This window comes from Arctopsyche grandis, chromosome 4, assembly GCF_051622035.1.
Source record: "Arctopsyche grandis isolate Sample6627 chromosome 4, ASM5162203v2, whole genome shotgun sequence".
NCBI lineage: Eukaryota > Metazoa > Arthropoda > Insecta > Trichoptera > Hydropsychidae > Arctopsyche > Arctopsyche grandis.
Window position 1 is genome coordinate 10,410,415 of NC_135358.1, and position 23,864 is coordinate 10,434,278.

Consider the following 23,864-nt stretch of genomic DNA (forward strand, 5'->3'; position numbering starts at 1 on the left):
ACTTACATTCCTACATATTTGGAAGAGATGGCTCTCAACAACTACATATATAATAATACGATTTGATCATTTTATTTTCGTTTTATGCATTAGCAACGTTTGTATTAAAAAGTGAAGCGACAGTTCTGTAAAGAATATCCCCGGTTTACGCACAAACTGTCGGGAGGGAGCGCATCCGTTTCCGGTATTATTCATATTATGCTAATACGACGGGAATGTGTAAAAAAGAATAGGCAGGAGGTTCTTCACATTATTCACGGGTTTGTTTCATTGTGTTGCACGCCGGAGACACGAATTAATTCATCCGCTCGTAAAACGGTCTCCTTTGTTTCTCGGCCACCGAACAACAATAGCTCCAAATGCGAATGTTTGCCTTCTATCGCCAGCCAACATACACACACAACCACCCATCCACCCACCAACAACGACCATGCTAAAGAAAGTTTTGCCGACTTTCAACGGGTTTTATCTATAAAAAGAAACCGAAAAGTTTTCATTCATACAATCGTTTTATGAATTCATCCCAGTTAGATGTGGCAAAACTTGTTAAAAAAACACAATAAGTCAAAAAGTGTCACCCTACATTAATTCGATACTACATATACATATAATAGAATTACATAATTAGCACAAAATAAAAATTTTTATCATCTGAACTAATTTTTTTAAAATACCTAGTACATATGTATGTACATACTTGCCTTTTCTCTTTAAGATTATGTACCTATAGACTCATCAAATCTATAATTTCGTATATTTTTACTTTATCTATATGTACGTAGTAACAATAGATGAAGCATTGTTTTTTAAAAGCTTTTATTTAATTTGACATGTATCTGACGTTCGTGTGTTTTTCAGTTGAATCATTTATCTTTCTCTATACATATCTTTGCTCTTCCGAATGGATATCCTCAAGATGTTTAGGTATACATTATTTAATGCTAATGACTATGGACTCACCCGTATTTTTAACGTATTTATTTTTACTTCATTTACATATGTATGTACGTCGTGACAATAGATGAAAATTCGACTTTCTTTTGTTAGATTTGTTATCAAAAAATGTTCAGTGCCAGATCTACATTAATATTTCTTTTAGACATATTATCAAAATAAAGACCATTCAACAATTCTTTGAACACAATTTATGAAATGTTTATGTAAATGTGATTCAAATCTTAAATATGTAAAATTACAATTATTATAGAAAATTCTCAGTTTTAGCGTCTGCTTATTTCTTTTAAACATCATTTTTTTTAAATAAAGATCAATACTTTGTTAAACAACTTATGAAATATATGTAATTCAAATCTAGAAACAAATAAAATCAGAATTATTAGGAAATAGTAATATGAGAAAATAATACATGCGGAAATATTTGTATAAATTTGGTATGATAGTGTGAATTTTAAGAATTTATTGCAAAATTCTAAAAGTACTGGCATACTCAGGGCCGGCTCTAAAAGGCAGCACATGACACCTCTAGGCCTGAGCCTAGAGGTGTCATGGCTAATAGGGTGCTATTTTTATTTATTTATTATAACAATAACAATACTGACTATAAAATAATATAATTTACGAGTAACGCAGGAAGTTTATTGTCAAACAGTCAACTGTCATCGGTACAAAATATTGCTGAGAAGTGTCTTAAAACGAAACATTTAGTATGAATTCAATGCAAATACCAAAAATATTTATTTTTCATAATATTTTCTTCTTCAACGTGTACTTTTTACAAAAATTTAGTGTATAAAAAAACTGGCCTAACAATATAACCTCGGGTCGGACCGGGGTCTACTACTGACGTGTTATTTATGTTTATATCACAGGTTTTTAACAAATTTCAGCTATGTATGTAACCTCAAATTAAAAATGAAGCTTGAAAATACACTGTAAAAAAATACATTCTTGAAAGTTAAGTCCACAGAAAACAGTCCCTCTACAATTTCAAAGAAATGTTTTGACATTTTTAAAAGTTGACACGTGTTTCTTCTGTTTGTAAATCACTCAACTAAAATTTCAAACGGGGGGTACGATATATAAATGATACGATTCTTAAAACGATTTGTCGAGTCTACAAAAGCTCTTCTTTTGAGCTTTCGGCTACGAGGCAGACAGATATTGGCGCGCCTCGTCACTCTTGCGGCGCTCATGCATTATGAATGACCATGTGATTTACCAAGTGGGCCTTTGTCGTCGCGCACTATAACCACGAGACGGGGTGGACGAATGCGGAGGGGAGGGGGAGGGATCTATGTGTGGGTGGCTCCAGGGGGTGGCATTCTCGAGGGCTTGTCTCTCTCGTACGCTTGATTTGCAAACACTATTTGTATCAATTTAGCAAATGGCTTGACCCGGCGCATACATCAAGTCGACTGCTATATACTGACGAACTATAAGCAATTATAACGTGTATAAATCATGCAATCAGAGAGAGTCGACTCACCTGGAAAATTCCGCAATTTAACGCCATCACATGCAAATTTGACGGTGTGTTTGTAATAAAAGTTAATACAGTAAGATTCCAGAATTATTTCGATACCTGTCTACGTAACCTGTTTAATTTATTCCGAATTCCGTACTATCAAAATTATACATATGTACATTGTACAAAACGATAATAATCTGTGTATACATACATATGTATATACGAAGCCGGATAATTAAATAGTACTAATTAGAATGTGAAAATGACGTATCGCGTTTATAAATGATATTTAAACAGTATTAATTCCGGTTCAACGCACCTGTTTAATACATCAATGATTTCAATGAATCGGCTTTCATACACAGAGATTCGATCGCAATCAAGTTTTTCTCACGTCCTTTGACTAATCAGGAATAGATTTCGATGACAAATAAAAGTAGGCTATTTTTACGTTATATTTTATTTTTGCGATCCATCTGTTGTTAATCAATCGTGATCGCAATTACACATATGCATATTAATTGTAGTGAGTGATTGCAGCGACTTCATGCGTCATCAGTTGGCTTATGATCCAATTAGTTGATCGAATGTGTCCAATCTACCAAACGATTATACCTATATAACCTGCTTAACTTTCACTGTCATTGCTGTGCATTGAATATAATAAATATTTTATTCATATCAGTCTTATTTTTTTATTATGAAATTTTTGGAATATTCAAAATATCTTTTGAACTCACTTTTATACCCACTTTAAGATACAAATACTAATTGCTTATATGATATACGGGTGCACTCGCCAATTTAGCGTTCCGTCAAACGTTAGTATTTCTACAAAGAAAACCGGTTCTGCTTGATACGTTTCGGTGACATGTATTACTGGATAGAATGAATAGGTCGTGCCCTTTCAGATACGTCACAGACACATTAGGGAACATATGAATATACATAGAATATACTAAGGGCGAAAACAATGAGTGGTACGTGGTTTTTTTTTACAAACCTCTTCTTATTAAATATGTACTTTTGAACACACGAAAAAAAAACACAGTCCAGGGCATACATGGTACACAGTCACAAAATAACCCCCCTGAAGTGTTTTCGGTGATATTTTATTCTTGTATTTATCCTGGGCTTGACAGTGATCGATAACGGTGAATCCTATATTTGAAGAAATGTAGAAGCATATGCACTCTGCACGTGCAACTTCACTCGAATTCGGTTTGGGAAACACCCACTGTTATAGCATGGAGCCAAGGACGTGATGTTCCATACTATTCAGTGTGTTTTCGCCCTAAAGAATATTTTTCGTACTGATGCTTGTGTGCAGTTGCCGGATTGTAAATGAACCTTTTCGCCTTTACATGTATGTATGTATGTTAATGTATGTAGATTGTAAAAATATTAACAACAACAAAAATTATATATTGACAACTATGTCAATATATAATTTTTATATTACCTAAAAGTTTTTTTATAAATTTTATATATTTTTATTTGGGTCCTCATCATCGTCACTGTTGGTTAGGTCGGTCGAAAAAAATCGTAAATATGACATGATCCATCATTATACAAGTAGATTTGAAGGGACCCACTTCGGCCACTCAAATTTACCCATTCATTTATTCATTATCCGACCCAATTACGCCCTCAGTGAGGGCCCCCTCGCAACGGGTGTGGGGGAGGAGGCCCTCGAGTCCTCTCAGTCGTCTACAACGAAGAAAGAAGAACGGAGAACGGGGAGTAGAAAGGGGGAGGAACTTTCGCATTCCAGGTTCGCCGATCGTCTGGACGGATCGCTCATGAAAGGGGTGCTTTTTATCAATGACCGCCAACCACCCCCCACTTTGGAATTATTATGCCACATTTTATCCAATTTACCTCTTCGGTCCTACTCTGATCGATGCAAAGCGAAATCGCTCACAATGGCCAAATTTATCCGTAAAAATTCGCATTATATTCCAATGCCGGATTTGCATAATAAACCGCGACCGCATTAATAATAACACTCGTAAACGGTCGGTTCGACCTACCTGGAATTTGTGCGTATAAAATTCGTTCTATTTTGTTACAGGTGAGTCCAATCCAGTCATAGTCCGACAAGAACCACCCAGGCGTAAGTAAAATCATCCCTCTCTCTCTCTCTCTCTCTCGACCCGCTCTTAAATTACCGTATCGCGGTGCGATTAACGCACGCATGAATATGCATGTGCAATTTTATGAAAGTCGCGACTATTCGTCTGGGTGCTGGTTGCAACCCCTATGTGGGGGTGAGGCGCAAGTGCCGCGAGAGATATTTAAATTTAAGTAGATGCAAATGAACGTGTTTGTTTTCAAACATATTAAGGCGTGCAGGCTCTAATGGCCGGTGCAAACGGCTCTATTTACATAGCCGGACGGGAAGGCTTTGTTCGCGCGAGAGACGCGACCGAAAGCGACCGGAAGTTGCTGTGAAATTATATGTTATTATTTATTTGTGGATTAATTCTGCGTGACGGTCAAGGTCCATCATCCTCCTACCCATTGATCTCGCGTCTTTTTCGTTTTATAATATAATAGCTGCTATATTTTGTTTTGCTGGCCCAATTCAATTACATATGTAAACTAATTGTTTAAATAATAGTTTACATATGTAATTGAATTGGTATTGTATCGGGTGTGAAAGCCTTTGTAACGTTTTATGTTGTACTGTTAAAAGTTCCTCATACTTGGTGCACTTTACATGCATTTTACAGGTTGGTTCCAATATTAAAGGACGTTCTACTTTCTTCACATTATATTATACTGAATACATATGTACATAGCAATAATGTAGGGCACTGGTAGAACTATTGCATACCAGTAGAGAGGTCGTGTGTTTAAGTCCCGACCAAATATACCGCTGGCGAGATCTTTTGGTGATCAACCGTCTCTTGTTAAATTTTTTTGGTTTTTCAAGTTGAACTGTTGTGATGGACCCGATAAATCGGTATCTTCTTCCTCAGTTTCTCGCAAATTCGAGTTATCAGCATCTGTTATCTGTTGAATCTTATAAAATGCTACCTACATAGTGTATTTCTCGCGAATTTGGTGTGTATCAAAAAATTTTGCGATTGTCCATGTAAGTATGTCTCTCATCCTGTTTGAAAACTAGTTAGTACTTATTGTACAAAAATAATCTAATCCTGTATAGCCTTCCGGGTAATTCCTATCATGGCACATATAATGTAGATATGTATTTAATAAAAATAAAATATGTACAATCAATTCAGAAGAATCTTTGTGTCCTTATATGTATGTGTCTTAATGTCATATTTGTCTTATGACCAACTTTTACACTACCCAAAATTTCTTATTTTGGTTCTACACTATAAAATTAATTGAATGATAGTTAGTCCGCTGTAGAAAGACACTTGGATAAAACGTATATGCTGTCCCTTATACCGCCTCTCGACCAATAACATTTCGTGCAGATCATTATACGTGCAAAATGCTATTGGTCGAAATGCAATGTAAAGGACAGCATGTTTTCCTACAGCAGATATACTATCCCATTCCATGTCAAACATTTTCTCAACAATCAATTCCTCAAATAATCATTTTCAAATAAATCTAAATCCCATTTTGATTTAGAAGAACAAAATGGAAAAAAAAAACACATTTCTCAGCTATTTTCAAGCATATATGATTTTTCTGCTTCAAATGGTCTCTACTCTCTATTAAGAGTTTATAGATCTTCTATAATAAATCCCATTTAAGTGTTAAGATTTCAAGTGTCTTATATTATATACTATATACATTTATGAAAGGCTTATTTCGTCACATTGTTCGATCGCCTGACGACTGTTCGTACAAACGTTACGCGAGAATTTGCGAGAAAATGTAGTGGGGGGGATGCCGATTTTGTTGCCGAGAAAAACGGTCGATCTGAATTTTTTTAATAACCTTCCAAATCTTGCCAGCATCATATATGAATCGAATAATCAACCCACGACCTCTTTACTAATAAACAATTAACCAGTGCGCTACGCTATCTTTTGCAGAATATGATGTTTAGGGAGTAAACATCACACATTGATTTGTTGTATATTATCTGTATTTTGCAGTTCATCTTTCATGAGATGAAATCAGCAAATTCAGATTTTTTTTATAAAACTACATACTAAAACTCTGATTCATCGGTTTTTTCCTCAACTTCTCTTCCCATAACTTAAAACTACCACGAGTGGGAAGAGTTTGGGAATGCTTGCTCGTATTTCATGATCTTTAGCAACACTCTGTATAACTTGAACCTCGGACCTTTCAGTCATGAACCGGATGATCTACCGCCTCAAACCACCGATGAAGTACTACATTTCACGAACCCACCATTAAGCTGGTACAAGTGAACATTGAAAGTTTCGTTTGCGGGTTGAGTCCCACATCTTCTATGATGGTCCAGCGTATGTTTATCTGGCGTCTAAATCAAAGGTACCGGCGTCCTTTGCTTTCGACCGGCCCGTCTTCACATCATACGCGCCGGCCGCCATATTTAATATAATGACGCGGCCTTTGTTAACGTCACCGCGGCAAACACGCACACAAACATCTTCCCACACACCTGACAGCCGTCACCAACCTTTTCACCCGAAGCAATGAGTACCCTCAATGTTTCAATCACGATCCTCCCCACCTGCTTTTTCAAACGAACCACCTGTCCTTCCGACCCCTCGTCCCGTATCTGATTAATCGAGCGGCCAAATTAATTTACGCATGTATTAATCAATCGGGCGCAGATAAATCGGTCGGTAATGTGACGCGTTTAATTAAAATCGAATCGTGAACGCCCGTCCGTAAACATAATATATCCGCTTTCGCGGATATATCATGTTTACGGACGGGCGTTCGCCGCTACAAGTACAAGTAGTAGATACAAGTAGAGCGTTGTATAAATGGACGGTTGTGGTGTAATAATAAGCTCGCGTTATCGGTGGCCGCGCGTCGCTGTTTGCGGGCGACTTAACCCGTTTAGGTTGGGTGGAAAGTGGGTGGCTGTGGGGGTGGCGAGGGGGATGGTGGGAGCTTTGTTGGAGCTGGATGAATACTTTGGAGCCAGATGGACATCGGCCGCGTCCGTCTGTCAAAACAATGGGTTGCGATATAAGAGAAAAGCCTCGTAGATAGGTATATATATATATATATATGTATATGTATATAATGCCACTACGGTGTCCAGTCATCGTGAAAGCTCGTCAATGCATTTATGATGCTTCGATATATGCGTTCATTTATTCAATGCAAGTATAAAAGCTTTTCCGGTTTCTTCCCGCTTTGTAAAAGTTGCATCCTCTTAAGTCGGTATCTTTGTATAATATCTACCATACATAATAAACTTCCACTCGATTTCTTTAACTTTCTTCTATTATCTATGTAAATCAACTTTCATCGCTCACCGTTAAAAGTATCCTTTCAATTACTACCTACCATTCATAACTTTCATTAATTGCGAAACTCATTTTCAGATCACACTGCTCACCCTTGTTTCCTTGTTTTCTCACCCTCGTCTGAATTTATAATTTAATCTTATCCATTACCACTTCAGACTTATCATTTCCGCGTTGACTTTTTCCGTGTTCCTCTTTTTACTTGTACCGTGATCACTTTTTATCCCAATATAATGCAATGCTTCAATCGAATGTTTGATTCCTATATATGTACATACATACATATGTATATATATATATATATATATATATATATATATATATATATATATATATATATATATACATATATACAAGTAATTCACATGCTCCTGTTGAAATTACTTTTATCCCAAAATAATTCAATGCTTTAATTTAAGCGAATGTCTGATTCTTATACAATTACATTTCACAGACACGTTCCTGTTTCAATTACTTTTATCCCAAAATTAGTCAACGCTTCAAGTGAATGTTTAATTCCTGTACATATATATTGCTGTCGGTTCCCTCATCACTGAGGATCGTGACTATGATGTGCGGTCAACCAGCTGCCTCCATTCAGTTCTAAATTCGGCCAGGCGAAGACTTGCTACCGTGGAAGCGCCCGTCGCTGCAGATACTTGGTCAGTCCAGCGTGCGGGGGATCTGCCTCTGGCTCTTCTGCCTTCGACGCTACCAACCACAACCAACCGCTCCAAGCTCTCCTCACCTCTTCGTGCAATGTGGCCGAAGAACTGCAATATACGTTTCAGGCATATTGTTGACAATCTATCCTTGATTTTCAATTCTTCAAGAATAGACACATTCGTGCGTTTGTCGGTCCAAGGCACGCGCAGTAGCCGTCTCCAGGACCACATCTCGAAGGCATCGATTCTCCGTCTATCCGCCGCCTTCATGGTCCACGTCTCGACACCATAAAGGCAGACAGAAAAAACGAGACTCTTCACGAGACGGATTTTGACAGCAGTTGTAATGGCTCTATTCTTCCAAATCTTCGTTAGTTGTGACATTGCCGATTTTGCTAATGTAATCCGGCGCCGTATTTCCAATTCGCTGCCGCCGTTGTTAGATATGAGTGACCCCAGATAGACAAAATTATCAACCACATCTATACCGTTTAAAGCTGAGTTGTTGTTTTGCAGCTGTTGGTGACGGTCAATTATCATAATTTTTGTTTTGGGGCGGTTTATCTGGAGGCCAAGCACATTACTCTCTGTCTCAACACGACGGATCAGTTCGGCCATTTCTTCATGATTATTAGCTATGAGCGTTGTGTCATCCGCATACCGAAGATTGGATAGTTTTTTTCCACCAATGGACACTCCACCCTTCCAACCATCCAGTGCTCTACGCATTATATACTCTCCATATATATTAAATAGGTCTGGAGATAATATACACCCTTGCCTTACTCCACGTTGTACTCGAAAATTTGTCGAGTTTAGCGAATTGATTCGAACTACTGCATTGTTATCATTATACAAGTTATGTATTATCTTTACAAGATGCATGGGGACTCCCATGTCCAGTAGAACTTTCCACAGATAGTCCCAGTTCACAAAGTCAAAAGCTTTTTTATAGTCTATAAAACAAAGAACGGCTGGAGTTTGAAACTCCCGACATTTTTCAATGAGTTGACGTATATTCAGTATTTGTTCCCTCGTCCCTTTGCCTTTTACAAACCCTGCTTGTTCGTTCGGTATTTGCCATCCAAGGTAACTGCTCAAACGATCTTTAATTATATACAGCAATACTTTACTAGAGTGCGATATTAAGGCTAAGGTCCTGTAATTCTCGCATTTTTTTGTAGATCCTTTCTTGTGTAAGGGAATGAATATTGAATTGACCCAATCTTTCGGCCATACTCCGTTTACCCAGATCTTGTTGCACATATTACATAGCGCCTTTATCGCAGTTTCACCAAGCTCTTTCAGAAGTTCAGCTTGTATACCATCGCTGCCAGGAGACTTTTTACATTTCAGTTTCTTTATGGCATTTACAACTTCAGATGTCAAGATGTCAGGCTCCCTGACATCATCAATTAGGGAAACAATTGAGGTCGACGAACTACCACTGTACAATTCCGAACAGTATTCTTTCCATCGGTTGAGTATCACATCAATATCTGTAAGCGTGTTTCCAAATTGATCATCTATTGTCCAAGTTTTGGGTGAAAATTTTTGAGTGACGATTTTTACTTTGTGAAAAATATCCCTTGCCTGATTCTTTAATGCGTGTTTTTCTATCTCCTCACATATGTCATTTATATATTTAGCTTTATCCCGCCTACAACTCCTTTGAATATCTTTATGTAATATTGCATACCTTTCAAGATATTCTGTCGATGTTATGCCAGTTTGTTTAAGTCTTTTACGTTCTTTTATCTTAACCCAAGTTGAATCAGAGATAAAAGACTTACGATGTTCATTTTGCGGTGTTTGATGTTTTCTGGCATACCGAATTATGAGATCTTTAAAAATTTTCCAAGACTCTTCTACATCTACATTAGGATTTATTTGGAATTCTGCATCTTTTTCTCTGATTACATTGCCAAAATTAATTACATCATCATTGGTGAGTTTAATTGCTTTATTTTGATGTCTTTTAATCATTTTCAATTTCAGTCGAAATTTAGCAACAAGTAAGTTATGGTCCGATCCGCAATCTGCACCTGGATATGTTTTGACGTTATGTATCGATGATTTCCATCTAGAATTTATTAATACATAATCGATTTGGTTGCGGTGACGATCCCCAGGAGATATCCAAGTGTACAATCGCCTAGGATGATGTTGAAACCAAGTATTCATAATGGACATTTTATTTTCAATGCAGAAACTTATAAGTTTCTCTCCTCTCTCATTTTGAATACCCAATCCATATTTACCTACTATGTTATCAATGTTGCTATTATTACCGACTTTGGCATTAAAATCACCAAGAATGATGGTCATTTCTTTGTTTGAGATATTTGACAATGTATCGAGTATATATATATATATATATATATATATATATATATATATATATATATATATATATATATATATATATATACAAGCAATTCACATGTTCCTGTTGAAATTTCTTTTATCCCAAAATAAGGCAATGCTTCAAGTGAATGTTTGATTCATATTCCCGTTTCAATTAATTTTGTTCCAAAAGAAGTTAATACTTCAAGTTAAGTGAATTTTTGATGCCTATACATATTATATACAAGCAATTCACATGTTCCTGTTCCAATTAATTTTATCCCAAAATAAGTCAATGCTTCGGGTTAAGTGAATGTCTGATTCGTATACAATCACATTTAACACTCATTTTCATGTTTCAATTACTTTCATCCCAAAATAATTCAATGCTTCATGTGAATGTTTGATTCCTATGCATATAAATATGTAACAATCAACACACATATTCCTGTTTCCATCACTTTAACCCAAAATAAGTCAACGATTCGGAATAAGCGAATATCATAAATTATGTTTAAAAAATTTAACAATTTACTGGCGAGCTAATGTAGACTTTGCCATTATCAATCCAACATTTTTTTTATCTTTACCAAATTTATCTTAATAATTTCAATGACTTCATCCGAAAATTGGAGACTACTACTCATCAAATTGCGTTATTTTGCTTTATCTTTTGGAAGACAGTAAAAAATATATAATCAGTTAAAATCTCGAAGTCGGATTTGCGAATAATCACAAAGCTTCATCCATTGTTACTACTACATAGTCTATATATGTATGTAGTTGAAACATGATGTAAAAATTTGCATAAAATCCTACGATTTATTTAAAACACATTGAATTACACGCTTAGATTTAGTTTTGTTTTAAATTTCCCATCAATCACAGATGGACACATTTGCAACGATCCACTTTTCACACCTTTCTAAAATAACACTCAACAATGTATCCATTTCGCACATAAACACACGTAAGCACACGTCAATCAGATATGACATGGGAAAAAGAAGGCCACGGCGCCGTTTTGAAGTTTGACCGTAAATCACGAATTAAAATCGATGCAAAAAGAGTGCAAACAGCGTGGCGGACGGCGCGTTTGGGTGGGGTCGTTAAGTGCCACACATATTTGAATAAAAACAATAGACGAAAGATCTTATCTGAGAGGTCGGCTGGTCGGGGTCGTTTTTGTGCTAAGCGTCGGTTCACCGAACGGCCGACGCTAATAAGTCCATCCTGCGAAAGAATATTAACGAAGTGGTTACAAACAAAGAAAGCAAACAACGTGTGAATCGTACCACTTGTGATTGATCTCGTCAAAAATTCATACACTTTGTATGCAAGTGGAGCTGTTATAATTTGAATAGTGCGTGATGCAATCTCACCCCATTCGTTTGTTAACGATAAATAACGAATACATATTGCATACTTTACGGCATAATGCATTCTTCTTACGTCTCTATGTATTTGAACTTTGACGCATTGATTTCATTCCTCGATAGGCACTTTTTGTAGTCGTCTTGTGTGCTCCTATAGCTTCTTATTTGCTGATTCCGTATCTATCCAGGTCAAGACTGCAGATTATTAGCTAGTATATTTAAATTACATACAATATACATATGTAAATCGGAAAATACTGACAAAAGCCAAATTAACATCGCTTGTAATATCCATATATAACATAGTACTCAGTTTGACGATAGTATTTATTTGTTGTGTTCTTTAACATAAAACAGCACCAAAATCATCAGAAGGCAAACTGTCCAAAAAAAAAAACCAATACCAATCTAGTCTGCCTCTTCTTGTTTCCCCCATAAGTGAATTTTGTTTTTTTAATTCAATTTGTATACTATAGTCGATCTAGAATGAGACTTAGGTAAAATGTTCATGCTATCACATTCACTGTCCACTCGACCCGCGATGGCCAATTACATTTCGTTTCAGTTTCGCATTGCATTTTGGTCAAGAAATACAACTTTGTTCGTGTTTATAGCGGTCGGTAGAATTTTACTTTTATTTTTTGTTAGTTTTGAGTTCGTGTTTCGTATTTTGAAATATTTACATTAATAAAATTTTAATATAACATACATAAGTAGTTTATATTATTAATTTATTTATGGAATACGCTTACATGTTATATTAATGGATATTTATATTTTTTAGAAGATAAACGTAATTGTCAACGTCATGTTATGGACAGCAAAACTTACAGTAATATTATTAAAGACCTTGCATTGAATTATATTGAAACAGTGGCGGCTCGTGAGAATTCATGGGGGGGCGCTGCAAAGATTAATCAGGCTGTAGTAGCTCGTTGACCATACCGGTGATCAAATGCAGACAAAAATAGCATGCATATATACTATACTGGGAGGTCTGCAGCCCATATGGACGGCAAAAATAGCACGCATTTGTAATATACTGAGAGGGCTGATGCCGCCACTGTATTGTAATAATGTTATATAGTTAAATAAGAAAGAATTAAAAATTATTTTACGTCCTTACAACGTTACAACACATTTCACGAATGCGACAGCATGCTCGGTTCTCGTTAATATCACGCTACATCTGATTGTTCGTACAAACATATCACAACGACAATGTACAGTTTTTATCAAATGCAACTGGTTACATAATTAGCGCAAACAAACAGCGGTCGACTTTATATATTTCAATTTTTAATAGGTTTTCGAACGTATAAAAAATCTTTTGCATCATTTGAAGATATTCAATGATATAATCTTGTGACTTATTTTTTTTTTTACGACCGTGGACATTCTTCATATTGTTATGAAGTAACAATATGAAGACTTAAACGTATTATATGATATGTATAGATAGAGTTTTAGCTTTGTATTAGCTGTTATCAGCTCATTACTAGTTCAGTGATGTGACCAGTTGCACTGCGCCACACGACCGACAGTCCCTCTACCACTTAAGCCGTAATAAAGGAAAGTAAACCAAAAGGAAAGGAATATTATTAATCATTGCCACTTACACATTTCTCCAGACCGTGTTGTCTGAAATGATAGTGACGGATACCGCTGAGACAGCAGTCGCATATTTCCATGTGCACTCTGACCGACTCGGCTGAGTTGACCCTACGGCAACTTTACAGCGGAAATTCGTCGTTGTTTCCAGCTCTATCTCTTTGTAGTTCAAACCACTAACACGCCCTCTTTCCACTCAAATAATCTTTTCTTAAAACAAACGGATGTGGAATTGACCTTTATACAAAATATGTATTGAAACATTTCACGTTTAGACGTAGAGTTTTGAACTTGGCTGTAGTTTGCCGCGAAAATTCGGTTGGCAGAATTTTAATTCGCCATCGGCGTCGACAATAGAACAATTATGGTTGGGTCAACAGACTGGCAGGTTCAGCGGCTGGCTTCCTGTCTCCACGCTGGCTGGTCGAGCTTTGAAACCCACCTACCTTAAACTGCACCACACGCACATTAATTTAGATTACTTTGCAGGGCCGCGGGGCAAACAGCGGCCCAACTCAAAAGGGACCAACCGACCGACAGTATATGTATACATATGTACGTTCGTACGAATACGAGTTCATTCCTTCACTATGTACAAAAATTAAAATTTAATTGTGGCATTGAAGGATCGATAGTAAATTAGCCATGTGTGTGTGTGTGCCCGAGCCACCGTTTCAGCGTCGGCGGTCTCTCGAGCAATAAATATTTTTAATGAGCATAATTAAATCATAAACTCGCGGCGTAATTGAGCTCGTTTATTTTATGATCCCGATTAAAATTGCGGGCGTGCTTATTTTTTCCTCGGCACGAAACAATGTTCGTTTTGAAACTTTTTCAACTAGAAAACGCCCGCTCTACATACATAGTATGCGCATATTATATATGTATGTATATCATACATATGTACATATGTATAATACATAGTACATCTTCTTCCTACCTATGAAATATTGAATAATTTCGTATTGTTTTATACGGGTTTTGAAGTTCACCTAACTTTTACTCGACGTGTCGACTTACCATTTTACGAAAAGTAACAAATGAGTCGATATACATACATACATTGTACATGTAGTATATATGTAATTGGTTAATTATTTATTTCAATGGTTTCTTCGTATATTATATTATATTATACCTTATTTTATACAAAATTATTTGAATAAATTATCTATAATTCCATCACAATCAAATCTTCATACTCAAAAAATCACTGTCCTTTCGTACGAATGCATACACAGATAAAAACGATACACTTTATTTAAATGGATTAATACAATTTTCAGATTTATTGCTGGCTCATCCCATTGCGTTACTATTTTCCTCTAGGAAAGGTTTCTCAAAACCATGTTCCGCGAAACACTGGCTTGAAAAATGATCAATACCAATATAAACCTTAATATTTTATAATGGCTGCCTACCCAATAAAATAACCAAGATGTTTTTTAACCGTGAACATTTTTGGTCAAAGTGTTCGGTGGAAGGAAAGTTTGAAAAACCCTGCTATGTGGGACGTGCAGGACATTAGAAAAATATTTTTATTAATAAATTGTATATGCTTCTTCAAAATGAAGCTGAATATGTTGAAATCGAATACGAGCCACAGTATAGCTCACTGGTTGATTACCAGTAGAGGGGTTGAGGGTTCAAATCCCAGTCGGAATTGAGTAATTATTCAATTTATATACGCTGCTGGCAAGATCTGAATGGTTATGAAAGTCAGATCGACCGTTTTCTGTTAGATTTTGTCATTTTATCTAACTTAATTTTTGTGATGGATGCAATAAAATCGTCATCCTCCCCTTCCATTTCTCAGAAATTCGTCGCAAATCGAATTTATTGATTGTTAAATATCCATAGTTTGTAGAATGTGCTTAGTATTTATGTACAAGTTTGTTAATAGATGTCGCTTTGTAGCAACCTGTTATGGCACCTATGGTGAAATTGAAACATGTACATAGCAAATAAAATGAAATGTGATGTTTTCTGGATCATATTGGTCATCTTAAATTCTAAAATTCCAACCCATTTTGATCCTTTCCAAGTTCATTCCACTACAAATAATCAAAAATAATAGTGTAACAATTGATATGAGCTTATCAATTACATACGAATATACTTGAGTCAACTTAAAAGATTCGAACTCTTAAACTTTTCAATTTGTATGCAAACGTCCTGTCGCCTGTAATACATATGTATATGGATTTATATACAGATTCATATGCATATACTTACATACATACACATAGTGAGCATGTGCGTATATAAGCATATACATACATACATGTACATAAATCGAACCGGTCTCGTTATCTGCGCATCCCTACCGGCACTTCAACGCCTAATGGAAAGTCAACACAATTTTGAATGCAATTTGTCGAAATCACCATTGCATTAAAGTGCAATACCTTGATTCAGAAAGTCAATTCTCACGCCACAACCTTTCAATAATAATATGTATTAATCATGAATGAACATGTCGCCATTAAATATGCAGGTGTGTATTTAAAAAACAAATGTTTGCCAATTTACATACCGAGTCGAATTAAGCCTATCGTTTTAAACGATATCACTCTTCCAACCAGACGAAGTGTTGACCGGGTAATTCAAATTTCAATTTGCATATTTATGCTTCAAATGCTGGAGAAAGTGCCACACCTGTCCCCTCCGGTTCCGGTTCCGTACGAATCGTGTACGCAAATACCTATACATGACGTATACATATAAATGATTACTTAACCCTTCAGCCTAACGTGTATTTATACATTATCAAAATTTAACCTACATATGTATGTACTTACATGATATTACAATTTAATATAAAAAATGGATTTTTATGTATGTATGGTCCGTTTATATTGTCCAGCATTGCACAACAACAGCTCGGCACAACGCTGCACGGAAAAGACTACTTCTATTCCTACTATACAGCACCGCCCGTTTTGGGCAAGTTCATACTTGTTTTGGACGAGTGTAAGGCAAAATCGGCTTACATATACATTACAGAGCGCGTCGATACAGTGCAATATTGCTTACGTCTATTGTCGAGTCAATATTGTCACAATACGACTTTTTCGAAAATATTCAAAATCGCCACTATGACGTCACACCATGTGTAAATCACACAGTGGCCAAAGAAACCGGTTCTGCTTGATACGTTTCGGTGACAAGTACTGCTGTATGGTACATATAAAATATTTATCGTGCTGCTGTTTACGTGCAGGTTGCCGGCTTGAGCTGGTATAAACGAACCTTTACACGTTGAAATTAACCTTTCCATGTAAAGAATGTTTTTCTTACAGTAATTTATGGGACTTCAATAAGTTGCTCGACCTTGTTTATGTGCATTTTGTCGCATGAAATGAACGATTGTATCTTGTTGTGAATCAAAAGCTTAACAGCCTCAATTGTACAGCAAATTGAAAATTGTTCTTGAGTTATTTTGAGTGGCCTACTTTAGTCACTAGTTTCAAATCAACTTATTATTTATTATTGCTTTCACTAGTTAAACGGGATAGTATATATTATTCTTATACCAAAGATAATCCTGAATGGACACAATTCTACGACTTTTTTTTCATTTAATAATACGAAATACATTTTCGCAAGTATATATGTACATACATAGTTAACCTCTACTATCTGAGTGCAGGAAGTCAGTTGAAAATTTGATTCGGGATTAGCAGCTCGACTAACTGGCCTCTGGGCATAACAAAACTGGACGAGCGATAGGATAATTTCTCGCCAGAGAGGTCCCGGTCCACATCCTGGACGCCACAGGGCCAACACAAACTTTCAGCCCTCCATTGTTTCAGACGGTTTTTGTTCCTCGCGATATAATACAATATCCATGAATGGGGGCTCGTTGCACCGCCCGTCCGTGGACCAACATAGAAGGCCACTGCAATCTGAATACCAACACACACACACTGACATCAGTCTAATAAAGCTAACGAGACCAGAAATACCACCATTGCACTCGAGTGCACCAACACTAATCGTAATCCCATCACCGTGTATATGTAGTATTCGACATGGCTCGTAAATGCCAAAAATTACTTTGGGACGATGCTACGGTGATTTAAATCGACTCACTTCGGTCAACATTTACTCGGTTCAATTGGTTACTTGAACTTCCAATATAGTATGTCCACACAGTTTCATAACTCATTTCACTCGAATCTGTTAACCAGTAAAAGTCATACGATTGAAATATAAATCACCATTTTAGTAACTATTACGTCCATACCTCGTATTCTAATTAAATCATACTTAAAACTGTTCAATAAGTGTTTCTGATACAAAAGTTGCAATGGGGTATTAAATAATTGATTCAATTAATTTTTATTGAAAAATTGACTGAAAAGTTACTATTATGGTGAAGTGATCCCCAGCAGTATAGCTCGGTTAGTGCTAACCACCGAGAAGTTCTCGGGTTCAAACCCTGGGCTAATCACGATTGAAAAGAATTTATTGGAGTAATTCTGTAGTGCTGTTGATCAGACTTGGATATTTGTTTTTATTTTTTATTTTATTTCATAGAACATGAACACTCGCCTTTGCAGATCGCTCCAAAGCAATTAATATTCATAAGCATTTTATACAATGCGAAAATTCATACAAACATCCATAGTGACATCTATGGAAAAAAATGGCGAATTTCAGGACGCTGAATAACTTGAGATTAGCAAGAGATAGGAAAGGAGATGCAAATTTTTACAGGGAACATTTCAATGAAAATCAGAAAAATTGGCAAACTCTGATAAGAAACGATGTACCTGGAGTCACAAACCAAGGTCTGGCCAGTAGCGGGTCTCTAGTGGGACTTGAACCCGTGACCACTCTGCTCGAAAGCATAATATGCCAACAACTAGTCCACGCCGTTGGTTTACTCCAAGTCGAACGTTTATTATCAAAGCTTCCCAATTTATCTGATTTCATTGTTGAAACGGTTTCTCATCAAAAATTGCCGAAAACCATCCTACCTATTATTTGTCACCACTATTTGAATATGATTTCAAATTTACAATCTTTAAATTTTTATTTGTACAAGTTTAATACCATAGGTGTCATGTCATGTTAAAATATAAATTTAATTTAAAAGAGAACAAAAGTTGTACAGTGCTATTGATCAATATTCATAATTAAGAAGTAACTAATTCTTTCGAAGACAATATTTCAATATACATATGTACATCTTTATAGGTTTTAGTTGAAATGGCAATGGACTAAAGAAGTCGTCAAATGGTACCCGAGAGAATATAAAAGGTTGCAAGGAAAGTCATATATAATACATGGGAGATCAGTGGATGAAATTAGCAAAATGTGTGGGATGAGATGAATGAGAGTTGTCCAAAACAAAACGAATGGAAGCGCGTTGGAGAAGTCTTCATCCAGTAGTGGATGGCGAATGTATATCTGGGATATAATGATGATAATATGTAAGTTCCAGCGGCATTAAATTTGTCTTCGCGATTGCAATAATCTCTGATAACGATTCTCCAATTTGTTGAAAAAATCTGAACCTTCATCTTGTTCCTTCCTACTGTTAGTCTGTTTCCGCGTCATATATCGAAAGATTATATGCTTAGCATTAAAATGCTAGTCGATTTGTGAAGCATACATAATATTCACAAGTAAAGAATTGAGTCATTGAATTCCCAATAAGAATTAAGCGAAATCATTCGAAGGGTGAATGACAATCGAGCAATTTGTGAGATTCGAACCCCACTTTTGCTATAGCGGTTATTGGTAGAGCTTTCACGAGACCTAAGCCCTACTACAGTTTAATAATTGTATAATAGGGGTTTTGGGCCATATGTATGTATGTGTATACTGTTTTGTGCAATACGTTTGATTGATGATGTCCACAAATGGCGGTCTAGCACGCCACGCCAATATTAACTCATTTACACTAGAAACTTCAACACATATTGACATTGCGCGTTTATTTACCTAATTCAAACACACTGACATTCTCAGACAAATATAAAACGGAATTTAAACTTAATTTCCTCCCCCCACCCCCTGTGACTAATTGATCCGAAAATAGTACTCATTAATCGTACACAATTCTCGAAAGCTGCGTGAGACGAATCCCACACGGCTAGCTGTACAAATTCAAATGAAATTATAGCCAACAATCACACGGCGATTGTCCGGCAAGATCTTCTCGTCTAGCTGGAGCGATTAGGAGCCCCGTTTGTAAATCCATCTACCTCTCTAGTCTAGGACCAACTTTTGGGTTAAATACGAGTCGGTATTTACGAAGTTAATCGTTCCGGAGCCCGTTCCCCGTCGTTAGGCAGTGAAATGCTTAATTCGTCAGCTGGTGAGCGCACAATGCATACCCCGTTGGACAGGAAGTCGTTATGTGCTGGTGACCTCTGCTGGACAACCCCATGACCACAATTACGCATAAATTGTACTACAACAATAATGAAACTACGATAAATCACAAGTAAAAAAAAAACAAAGCGATTCGTTATACATATTCATATTTCGATCTGGGTCTCTGCTCAGAGTACGAGAGAAAAGTAATGGGATTGTTCTTGTCCGATTCACTTTGGTTGTTTCTTTAAGTTGAATAGGTATTCAAGTACTATGTAGTAATAGTATATTGATAGAAATTTAATTCCTTAAGCAGTTTAAGGAATTGAAGATGCAACATGTAACAACAAGACGACGTCAATTTTCGCACTAATACTTAAGATTTGTCTAAAAATTCATATTTTTCAACGTGATTCAATGTAAATTTGCACATAAGTAAAATCTGCATTGGTGCTTTAAGGCTATTTAGATACCTATTATATAGGTATATATACACACTCACCGGAAAATTTGTGTAAGAAGTCCGAAGAGTGAAGTGTTAAAAATTTTTCAAAAAAAGTCTTCAAAAATACAGTTGAAACTTTTTGATTGAATTTTTTTTTCTATGCACATATTTCTTTTTCCATTATCTTCAGATTTGCTCCGCTCAACAGTTAAAATTTGATTCGTGATGCCCGCCATATTTTTTCCAACCTGCGATTAAACAATAAATTTATTTTACGTTTTGATTCCTTATAAATTATTCTTTTTATAACAAAATTTCTTTTTAATAAGTTGATTGATGCGCAACGTTGTTATAACGTCATTTGCTTTCATTATTTAATTCTTATGTTATACATACATATTGTATATGTTACAGTCGAAGTGTATTTTTATTTGTAATATATTCCAACTGGCGTTTTAGGTCATTCATATTCGAATACAATTCAACTAGTAAATTATATCTCTACAAGCGCAAATAAACTTTCAACAATGTGCGCCATGTGTAATATAAGTTATATCATATAACAGTTGAGTTTTGAGAGCTCTGATCTTTTTACGAATGCTTTAGAATTCAATAATGCATTAATAATTACTAGATATTACGAATAAAAGTAATAAGTACCGTATTACGATAACTCTAATAATGTGTTCTAAACAAAAATGTGACTTTCCAACTCAATTTACTAGTTGAATGACGTTTTCATGAAAACCTAACCTTCATCGAACTTGATACCGACTTATAGTTGAACTCTATTTTCAATTATAATATATTTTGACCAGTTGGAATATAATTCGCCATATGAATCAACTTACGTGACGTAAACCTTATATATTCCAACAAGTCAAAATATATTGGAACTGAAAATACACTTAAACTATAACGGTAGTTGGTACCAGGTTAGATGGAATATATCCCAACTAGTCAAAATATATTACAACTGAAAATACACTTCAACTATAACCGTAGTTCAATGAGCCAACGTTGTTAAATCGTAATTTATTTTAAATAACATGACATCTATGTAAAAATTAAAAAAAGTGTTATTAGCTAAGAATCACACCTTAAATTCAAAGACTAAAAAAATTGTTAATTAATTAGCGATGAACAATTCAAATTGAATTTTTATATACAGATTAGAGTTCCTTTGAGTTTTCGCACTTAAGATTTATTACGTCATGTTTATACTTACCACGGTACAACATCTTCACTCGAAAAATGATTTCGAAATCATTTAAACAAATTTGTCAACAGAAAAAGTTTTCCGCCAAACGAGGGCTCGTTTATTTATATTTTTACACGAAAGTCGTACGATTTTAATTTGAAAAAATAAACTAAAACATTTCGTGCAAATGTGAAAGGACACGTTACGTATAACGTGATGTATTATGCATCAAAACAAAATGTTTGCGAAAAATCCTACATACATACGTTGAACAGACTCGTGGCATAAAGTCCGCCACGACGTGTTTAAATTCAAAATCTATTGAAATAAAGTGGAACGAATAAAAGCTAGAGGAGCGCTCTCGTACGGTTCGGGTAGCTTTTAGGCTCACTAAATATTTTTGCTGGCACTTTGTGCCTGAAGAATTCATCTGGGTAAGTAACAAGTGGCCGGGCCGGAAGGGAGGTAGATGGGGGGTGGGGTTATTTTTCAGATGCGGATGGGTAGTGCTGTCTCTCCCCCACTTCCCGACCCACCCACGAACGCCGTGTATATTGGCCATTAGCATGATTAGACCAATCTCCCCGGAGCCGGTGGTACAGGTGCTGCGTCCCTCTTCCCCTCTTCAGTGTTGAGAGTTGCTCCCCTCACCACCACCAACCCTCCCCCCAACTCCTCACCTGTAGTCAGCTCCAGTGTACATCTCAACACTTATCTTCTTAATTAAATTCGCTTGGACATGTTGACGGAACTGACTGAAGGTGGCTATGCACTCTCGGCATCCATTATTTGATATTCGATATTGTGTTGTGTAGTATTCCAGTTTGATATGGCAGAATTCATACGTCTACTGGCTGACTCGTATTTATACGTCTACTATACTACAATTACTAACTGGATTGATTCGACATACGTATTTATTCCATAACTACTTATTTATCTATTTACTATGATCTTTAAGGTCCTTCCTTGTGAACTGATTGATTGATTGATGAGCATCGTGATCATTTCCTGTCATCTGGCATCCGGTGGACGATCCGCCCGTTATATACCTAGCTAAATGCAATGCCAAGGGACACTCACATCAGTTCTTTGATTTGATCTGACCATCTTGTGGTAAACAGTCTTTTTGCTCGCCTTTACCATCTTCTTGAGATTCTACACATTCTTACTGACAACAAGTCCAAAGTCAGAAAGAATCCTTTTTCTACGTGTTGTGGAGAATTTCTCTGAAACTGTCAACTCTTTGAGAACGGAGACGCTCGTGCGCCTTGCGGTCCATGGAATGCGCAACATCCGAAATGAAAATCATGAATATTCAAACTGCCTCTTTCATTCTTTACTGTCTGCTGATATAGTTATGTTAAGATGAAACCATTATTTTATTCGGTCAATTCATCTTCTGGATCAAGGTTTCTCTATCTTATTCTTCCACGGAACAATTCGACGATCCAAATTTTTTCACAAAACACCTTGGTTATTTTATGGGGTAGCCATTTGTTATAAAATACATGCATTCAAACAATTTCAGGTGTATATTGATTTTTCACGGAAAGTGATGATTGCAATGCCTTTCCTTTTTTTTTCCTTCTGGGATGAAAATTTTGGTTAATAAGTGGAGATACATATTGTATGTATTATACATATGTGTACATACATATATTGAATGAAATCAAGTATAATACTCCATAATTTTACAATTCCAAAAACATCGAATTCAATTTGATTAGTATGTAGTTACAGAAAGGATATATAAGTTGCTATATTTGAAAGTGTCGGAAGTCCAATTTAAACTAAATTCACAAGTTGCACTACAAATACAAGCCACTAGTATTTTTAAATATTGTAAAACGCAAAACATTATATTTAACGTTTTACGAGATATTTCTCGAAAAGAAGAAAAGTGAATTTACGCCACTTACAAATATAACGGCTCATATACATATGTATTGAGAGATTGATGTGTGTACTAAAATAATATTTCACAATTATATACGTATAAAAACAATTTTTAACATTTTCCTCATCATTTTCTTTTCGCTTCAAATATTCTATTGACT

General features: G+C 35.9%; 1 protein-coding gene across 8 annotated transcripts in view; it reads left to right on the plus strand.

The window, feature by feature from the left end:
* LOC143910264 (LIM domain transcription factor LMO4.2) overlaps window positions 1-23,864 on the plus strand; it is a 361,988-nt gene that overhangs the window by 332,435 nt on the left and 5,689 nt on the right. For 2 of the 8 annotated variants that reach the window (XM_077428665.1, XM_077428658.1), the window contains one exon: window positions 4,503-4,544. The exons of the other annotated variants lie outside the window; for them this stretch is intronic. The gene's annotated coding sequence lies outside the window, so the exon portion shown is untranslated. The remainder of the gene's footprint in view (window positions 1-4,502; window positions 4,545-23,864) is intronic. 8 annotated transcript variants of the gene reach the window in all.